The 6,275-nt window shown below is 44.5% G+C and overlaps 1 pseudogene; it reads right to left on the bottom strand.

Moving 5' to 3' along the window:
* Positions 1 to 1,615: 1,615 nt before the first annotated feature.
* On the bottom strand, positions 1,616 to 3,270 carry LOC120841811 (annotated as a pseudogene).
* Positions 3,271 to 6,275: the final 3,005 nt, after the last annotated feature.

Raw genomic sequence — 6,275 nt, 5'->3', positions numbered from 1 at the left:
GAAGCCGCGCCTAAAACCATGCTGTTGATCCGATATGAAGTTATTTGCCTCAAAGTGAGTCACGAGATGCTTGAATAAAAAATGTTCGAGAACCTTGCTGCAAGAACAAAGCAAAGAAATCGGTCTATAGTTACACACTTGAAGCCTGTCACCGGCTTTATGAATTGGTATTACCTTTGCAGTTTTCCACTGATCCGGTACAATAGCCTGTTCAAGCACATTGTTGAATATAACAAAAAGAAATTTAGAGCACCATTCGGCGTATCTTTTCAGAAAAGCGTTAGGGACATTGTCTGGACCACTTGATTTTTTTGTGTTTAAATTTAGAAGTGCTTCGAAAATGCCTTCCTGCGTCACCTGGACGTCCGGTACTCCTATTGCTCTTTCCCTGTATTCGGGTGACTCGCCGTCGTTAATCGTGAATACCGAAGAAAAATAGTTATTAAATGTTTTAGCGATAGCCGATTTGTCAACAACTTCTCTTCCACGTTCCTCAATCTTGGTTACGTGCTGTCGCGTGCCCTGTAAATGCCTCCAAAATTTAACTGGATCATTAAGCAGGAAGTTGGTCATTTTAACGTTGTAGTATTCATACCTGGATTTTTTTATTAGTGATTTAAGTTTTATACGCAGCACAGCTACCTTTGCTTTGCCTTTACATGTTTTGTTAAGTCTTTTTGCCTGGCGCTTTACTTGTAGAATCTCCCTCGTTACCCAAGGACTACGCTGTCTAGTATTTGTTTTCCTGGTTGGCACAAAGCGTTCTATACACGTGTTTACACTTTCTTGGAAGAAATGCCATAATTGGTTTATATCACAGCTAGTGCAGGTAGATAAATCGGAAAACCTGTCGAAGGACAACTCAAGAAAATCTAAGATACTTTCGTCTTCTGCTTTGTTGAAGTCCTTAATTTTCCTTTCCGTATTAGGTAGACGGTTGGGGACTAAACCTGTACAGTCTAACACTATCATGCGATGATCTGATATCCCATCTACAACTGCACAATGGTTATCTGCAACACACAGAGTATTAGAAACAAATACTAAATCAAGGAGAGAACTGGTGGTTTCAGTAACCCTCGTGGGACTCGTTACCATCTGAACAAGGTTGTTTGAGAATGCTAAATCGATCAAGAGTTCGGAGTGGCGACACGCTGACATTGAGGTCATTGTTTCCCAGTCTATATTTGGAAGATTAAAGTCACCTCCCAAAATTATATTTCTGTTGTGTTTTGACTCTTTATGCACAAAATCGTGTAAGTCGTTCGATACCTCAATGTCAGCACAAGGTGGCCTGTATACCACACCCACCAAAATACAGGAAGATAAAAGCGACACTGTCACCCACACCGCTTCAATGGGTGTGGTATTACGCAGCACAGAAAATTCCATTCCTTCTTTCAGAACTATAGCCACCCCTCCCCCTTTCGAAGAGCGATCTTTCCGTATAATTTTGTGCGTTGGGGGAACGATATCGCAATCAGAAATACTATCACTTAGCCAGGTTTCGGTTATCAACAATATGTCGGGGTCGAAACTAAGAATAATGCTTTCCAAGTCGGTCGTTTTATTGACTATGCTCCTTGCATTCAGGTTTATTAGTCGAAGTTTCGTGCTAGTTGTACAAACTGCCCCTTGCACTGCAACTTCGGGAGGAGGGGGGGAGTTTGTATTTCCATGCGCTAACCGTCAGACAGGATTCTGACGCGTGGCAGGATAGACAGGAACTCTCGTATTTGCAGTATCATCCCAGATGAACACTTGTCCATTTATTTTAATTTTATCGAAAGAGAGAACAACTTTGTCTCCATTCTTTTTTAATTCCTTAGCGCTGTCCCAGAGTTTTTTCCTAATCTGCTGGACACGTGGTGAGAAGTCCTCAGAAATACTGAACCTTGAGCCCTTTAAACGCCTGCAGCTGCTCAGAACTGCACTCTTGTCCCTCTCTTCGAGAAACCTTAGGATAACTGGTCGCGTTTTGTTAGCGACCTTACGACCAAGCCTGTGTATCTTTTCAATTCCAGAGGTGTTTACACCGAGAATATCCTCAAAAATTTCTTTCTTAACACAGTTTTCCAACCCTTCATTGCTTTCATCTCTTTAATACCATAAACAAGTAGATTATTGCGTCTGCTTCTGTTCTCCAGGTCGTCTACTTTTCCGAGAAGGAAATTAACGTTCCTTTCAAGAGACACAATCCTTGTCTCGAAGGCTGCCACAGAAACCGCCATATTGGACAGTCCATCTACTCTGTGTTCGATGGTTGCAAGTCTAGCGTTAGTTTCCGCAATCAGTGCATCTGTAGCAGTTTTTCCCTCCTTTATCTCCTTCACGTCACTTGCAATGGCCGTAAGATGCTGCATTAGATCCTCAAGGGTGGGCCCCGGGTTGGTTTCTACGTCGCCGCTTAGCATCAACAAAAGACTAAACAGGTCATGGCACACACATAACACTCTCCAAAGTGACCGTGGGCATGGCAACTCTAAAAGACACACATTGTCGCTTCGGTAAGAACATGAAGGGTACTCGTTCCTCACCTGCACGAAAAGTGTAAGCGGGTTTTTCAGCGACATAGCTCTGACGGAGTCGCCGCGCCCACTGTCGTTGAACCACCTTGATTGCGGCTTTATAGGTGGTTGAGCCCAGGAAGTGACCGTTGATGTTTCCGGTCGCGCATGCCCGAAGTGTAGAATCGGAGCGTGCTCGATAGTTGCCCGGTAATCGCTGGATGATGCAGGAATATCCCAGAGAGTGATGACTGGAAGCTTTGCCGCTGAGTCAGATGTTGCTGTTCCTCGTGCACTCGCTGGTGCATGAATGGCCGAATAAACCGCCAGGGTCTGCACGAAAAGTGTAAGCGGGTTTTTCAGCGACATAGCTCTGACGGAGTCGCCGCGCCCACTGTCGTTGAACCACCTTGATTGCGGCTTTATAGGTGGTTGAGCCCAGGAAGTGACCGTTGATGTTTCCGGTCGCGCATGCCCGAAGTGTAGAATCGGAGCGTGCTCGATAGTTGCCCGGTAATCGCTGGATGATGCAGGAATATCCCAGAGAGTGATGACTGGAAGCTTTGCCGCTGAGTCAGATGTTGCTGTTCCTCGTGCACTCGCTGGTGCATGAATGGCCGAATAAACCGCCAGGGTCTGCACGAAAAGTGTAAGCGGGTTTTTCAGCGACATAGCTCTGACGGAGTCGCCGCGCCCACTGTCGTTGAACCACCTTGATTGCGGCTTTATAGGTGGTTGAGCCCAGGAAGTGACCGTTGATGTTTCCGGTCGTGCATGCCCGAAGTGTAGAATCGGAGCGTGCTCGATAGTTGCCCGGTAATCGCTGGATGATGCAGGAATATCCCAGAGAGTGATGACTGGAAGCTTTGCCACTGAGTCAGATGTTGCTGTTCCTCGTGCACTCGCTGGTGCATGAATGGCCGAATAAACCGCCAGGGTCTGCACGAAAAGTGTAAGCGGGTTTTTCAGCGACATAGCTCTGACGGAGTCGCCGCGCCCACTACGCTGCACTTCAAGCTTCCCACGTTCTTCCCGCTCTATTTCCAGTTCCTTCTGTAACTCTTCTAGCCTCACTTCGGCTACCCTCCCTCCCCCCTCGTTTCCTCTGCCACCCTTTTCTCTGCTGCTTTCCTCATTGCTTCTGCCATCACCTCTAGCCGCGTTTTTCGAGTTACGGTTTCTCTTGCTTCTCTTTCTATCTTCGCTCCTTTCCCGTTCGACCTTGAGCTCTCACCTTATCTCCTGCAGCGCCTCATTCACCTCCTCAATTTTCACGCAGATCCGGCATAGGTATTCCCTCTCGGTAGCCTCTTCGATCGAGCTGAAAGGGGATCCTCGAGGAAACGCCATCTACTGCAGCCGCCACACTCAACTTTCAGCACTTTCAAATCATCATTCCCACTTCCCTTTTTTTTTTCTTGTTCCTCATGCCTCTGAGTCTCCCACGTCCGCAGGAACTTTTCCGGCTACGTGACAACACGCATAGACAAAATGAGAGCAAAAACTAAACCTAATTGTCGCTCTCCAGCGAAGTGTCCCGGCCAAATTTCAAACGGCACCGTCCTAGCACCACTTGGCCCCGCTAAACCAACTTCCTTTTCGCTACCGCTACATCTAGCTAAATTACCCCAACTAAGCAATATCCTGCTCCCTGCACTACTATCCCATACACAGTTAGATAACAAACTGCAGAAAATGAAATCCAAGTCTACTTGGCTATGGAGCAGATCCGTCGCGCGAGTGATGTTCGAGCGGCCGATGAACCAGCGCCAAGAAAGCAGTGCTCCTCAGTGTTGACAGATGGTCGCACAACAAGCCGCCAAACAGATGAAGGGAACAACCCAAATGTAGCAAAGGCCACTTAAATTCAATGTTATCTCGAAAAAAAATCATAATTGGTTTATAAATTTTAGATATATACGGTACCGAAAAATCCCCTTAAACTAGCAAGATTTTCCTTATTCCCACATAGACCTGAATATTACCCTATTCTGGTAAATTTCCCCCAGGTCGGCAGCCCTGCACTGAGTCGAGTTGAGCAAACATCTTCTGAAACTTTTAACTCTGTTTTCTTCAGCCCGGAGGGCATCACTGCTATGCACAATTTTTCAAAATGCCGTATTTCTGTGTTTGGAAATACGAATAAATGTGAAAAACCAGTGTTTAAGCCATTTTGTTCGAGACCGAGGCTTGTCTCAGTCTCGCGTTAAGCTCTTTGTCGGCAGCACCTCCAAGTGGGCCAGTACTGTCTGCTATTGGTTACCATAGATTGCAGATAGCAAGTTTCTCTTTCCTTTTCTTTTTTTCGAGCAAGGAAAGTCAATTTGTTAATATTTTCACCAAAAACATTCACCATCTACCCGTACCTCTGTACTAAATCCCAGCACAATACGTTAAAAAACTAATTTTTTTCGGTCTATTTAAAAGGCAAGATTTCTTCAGCCCATGCTGCATTAGCATCAAAGAAATTCTGAAAATTCTACAGCACATCAAACTGAAATCACAAAATTACAATCTTATAACATGTACACAATAATAAAAAGGTGATGGACAGCACAACAGTACAGTAACAATGGAAACAAGCATGAGTGCATAATGCAGAACTTTATTAGTTGTCTGTAGTGAGTTATTGGTGTGCGGCAGTAAATAAAGCAGAGTGGGGGTTCACAAAGCAATAGTTTCCCCATGTGTAGTGGTGCAGCAGCTCGGAAAACTCTCCACAGCGTCCAATATCCTCAACTATGACACTGTGGGCTGTGTTCTCGACAACTTGAGCATAAAAACGGTCATCAAAATTTCGTATCAAGAACCAAAGCCAGAACACACTGGTGCGGGCCACACATCATAATCAGTGACGCTTGAGCAAAGCGCGGAAGGTCATCATCTGGTACAAGCACAAGTATCACACAGATCACACTTAGTCTTCTTCCAGAGACCATGACAGGAACCACACTACAAATCTGTCACAGTCTAACTCGTATCTGGTAGCCTGTCCTTCAAGGGGTTGAGTAATGAGCTTGAGTCTGCTCTTTTTCTCTCTGTAGTGTCACTAAATTCTGGAGTTGAGTCGAAGCATACATGAGGTGCATTTGATGTCGGCAGCTTAACGTTCCACAAGTGTTCCTGAAGGTGCGAATTCTCCGGGCAGTTGACTTGGAAAATAGGTGTTTCGCTCAAAACGCATGCAGGACGGTATAGAAAGAGGGCTGTACAAGAGCAGAAGTCTGAGATAATAATAAGAAATTTATTTGGATTATAAACATGTTACATATGCATGCCTGCGAAAGCACTGGTGTGCTTGTATGCGGGACCTGGCGACCAGTGGGCTGTGTGCTTTACTGGTGCACGGCAAAAGCAGGCAACTTCAAACACCAATCTTTTAGTTCGTATTTACTGGGTTTCAGTGGCTCCATGTTATAGCAAGTTTCTGGAAACTTGTTAAAATAAAATGGAACGTAATAGGCTTATTGTTTTTTCTCATAATTTTCATAAATCTTGGGAATAACAAAACTTTCTATGCGCCTAAGTGTTTGTTCCCTTTTTAAGACTATTTTAAAGTGTAGTTTTTCTATCGATAACACCATTAAGACATACATTTTCTGATTCATTTCCAAATCTTTGTATGTCATTCCATAAGTAATATTACTTGCAATTTTATGTAGTATTGTCATTTTTTTTAATAATTGGAACACACATCATGTAACGAGATACCATATTGGAGTATTGACTCACCCAGAGCACTATAGACTCTCCTTAATGACATTGTCG

This window comes from Ixodes scapularis, unplaced genomic scaffold (assembly GCF_016920785.2).
Source record: "Ixodes scapularis isolate PalLabHiFi unplaced genomic scaffold, ASM1692078v2 PGA_scaffold28__5_contigs__length_5199819, whole genome shotgun sequence".
Classification (NCBI taxonomy): Eukaryota; Metazoa; Arthropoda; class Arachnida; order Ixodida; family Ixodidae; genus Ixodes; species Ixodes scapularis.
Note: the sequence above shows the minus strand (reverse complement) of the source record. Positions and strands in the feature narration are given on the sequence as shown.